This window comes from Ovis canadensis, chromosome 1 (genome assembly GCF_042477335.2).
Source record: "Ovis canadensis isolate MfBH-ARS-UI-01 breed Bighorn chromosome 1, ARS-UI_OviCan_v2, whole genome shotgun sequence".
Taxonomy (NCBI): domain Eukaryota; kingdom Metazoa; phylum Chordata; class Mammalia; order Artiodactyla; family Bovidae; genus Ovis; species Ovis canadensis.
In genome coordinates, this window is record NC_091245.1 from 252,257,120 (window position 1) to 252,259,694 (window position 2,575).

A 2,575-nucleotide genomic window follows, 5' to 3' on the forward strand; every position below is an offset into this window, starting at 1 on the left:
TGTGTGTTAGTTGCTCAGTCATGTCTGACTTTGCGACCCCATGGACTGTATGTAGCCTGCTAGGTTCCTCTGTCCATGGAATTCTCTAGGCAAGAACATTGAAGTGGGTAGCCATTCCCTTCTCCATGGGCTCTTCCCAACCCAGGGATCAAACCCCGATCACCTGCATTGCAGGCAGATCCTTTACCATCTGAGCCAGCAGGAAAGCCCCCAAGACAGACAGAGCCTTCCACAGTACAGGCACAGAATTCTGGTTTAGGATGTGAATAGATTTCAGTGCCCCCTAAGATATCCTCCTACCCTGAACCTAAGAACCTAGAGTTCTAAATTTCTCTTTTGTTTTATATTGCATTTTTTCTCAAATTTCCTCTTAGTGTCTTATGCCTTCTATTCAACAATGTTCTGTTTAAACATCCTATACCTTCCCATCCTAAAAACTCTGTTTTTTGTCTGGCATTCTCTGCTGCTTTGTCTTGCTCTCTTTCTCACTCTCTCTCTTTCATTATCAACATCTATATATTGAACACCCACAACAGTCAGGCAGTGTGCACAGCAACAATGGTGTAAAAACAAAGATGTATTAGTTACAATCCTTTGCCTCAAGTTTACAATGTCTTTGCCAGAGAGAACCTGTCATTCGTGGCGAAGCTTAACCCAAAAGTATAAAATGTAAGTGCGACATGAAGGATGCTGACAGTGAAGTCCTTGCATTCTCCCAAAGCTGGCCTTGCACACAGACAGATTACCAGAAAGCTTCTGTAACCACAGGAAGGCATCTAAGCTCCAGGATACCTTCCTCTTCCCAGGACTTGAAATAACACACTTTATTTCTTTACACTTTAGAAAAATGCCAGTAACTCGAGAATTACTAGGATGCTGGACACCAGGCATTTGTAAGGAAAGACAAATTCATTCCAAAAGGTAGATTGCTTCTTAAGACAGAAAGTATCACCTTGAATAAAGATGGCAGGGTGAAGAAAGAGACGACCCGCGACGAGACGGAGGCTACCTTAGAGCAGCACTTGGAGGACACAATGAAGACTCCATCCATTGTTGGAGTCCTGTGCACAGATTCACAAGGACTCAATCTAGGGTGCCGCGGAACCCTGTCAGATGAGCATGCTGGGGTGATATCTGTTCTAGCCCAGCAAGCAGCTTAGCTAACCTTGGACCCCACTGATATTCCTGTGGTGTGTTTAGAATCAGATAATGGGAACGTTATGATTCAGAAACACGATGGCATCACAGCGGCAGTGCACTAAATGGCCTCTTGACCTCTCGTATCAGTTCTCTTGCATATCAGTTCTTCTGCAGCCTGTCACGTGACTCAGTCGTACCTTATGTGAATTATCTCATAGAACTATCAAACCATTCTTGTAATATGCATTGGGCACTTTTCTGTTAATTTTAGAGTAGGTTGCTTTTTGACACTCTGTGGATTTAGTTAGGAAAGGATCATGTTTTGAAACAGCAGGTTTAAGTCACCTTGTATATAGAATTTTGTTAAGTTTAATAAACCTGGTTTGAGGAAAAAAAAAAAAGATGGCAGTTTTGATGTGGTGGGGGAAGGATTCTGGAGCAAGGATACATGCTGGGGCGGTGGGCTTGCATGGGGCTGCCCGAGGATATCGTGTGCCTGTGATGCAGGATAAGGTAGGTACAGAGGAAGAAAGAGGACCCATAGAAAGAGGGAACCTCCAAATGTTGATTCTATATACTTCACTTCTGTGCCAAGGACCACTCAGAATCCCATCCATTATCCCTTGTTTAATTTTCTTCCTCTTTTCTGTTCCTTTCCCACTCAATTGCCAGTTGGTGGGCAGTAGTTTGTATGTGATTTAGAGCTCAGGGATCTAGACAAAGCATTTTGACTTCTGTTGATGTTTAAAAATTGTGCAGTCCCTGTGATCACTAGTTGCTAATGTCACAGGCTGGTGAGTAACTATAAAGAAAAACCAAATCTTCCATTCCATCATGGGTTCCTTGCCATCACAGTGAATTATCACAAGGGTAAGCCAAGTGCAGAAACACCCTTTGGGGGAGGGGAAAATGAATAGGATTATTCTTGCTATGGAAATTTTTAAAAACTGAAAAAATAGACCCTGGAAAGGGGTGGGGGAAATCACACAATAAGAAGAGAGGAAAAAAAAAATACTATCTCACCTTCGAGTGTGAAATTAGTTTACCTTCGTTAAGACTCCAATCCCATGAAAATTATAAATATAGCATCCTGATTATTTAAGAGAAAAACGCTAATTTTCAAGTTTGTGCTATTTCTAGCGATTCCAATCTGCTGTGCAGGAAGTGTGAGAGTGCTGATAATTAAGGAACACTATGTTAGGCAATGATAACACACCGCCTCTGGATCGCAGCTCATGGTGCCTTGTAAATGTGACACAATCAGATTTGATACTGCTAAAATGTCAGGGCTACATGTTAGCAATTCTCTTATTTCTATACAATTCAGTGATGCCTAACTTCCCACTGCAATTCTTGTGTCAGTGTTCCTTGTCATAGATTATGTGAAATCAAAATAATTATTACAAGGAAATATCAAAAAGCAACAAGCTGAAAT

The 2,575-nt window shown here is 41.7% G+C and overlaps 1 pseudogene; it reads left to right on the forward strand.

The window, feature by feature from the left end:
- The first annotated feature begins 680 nt into the window (after nt 1–680).
- Nucleotides 681–1,274, forward strand: LOC138430216 (ragulator complex protein LAMTOR5 pseudogene; annotated as a pseudogene).
- Nucleotides 1,275–2,575: the final 1,301 nt, after the last annotated feature.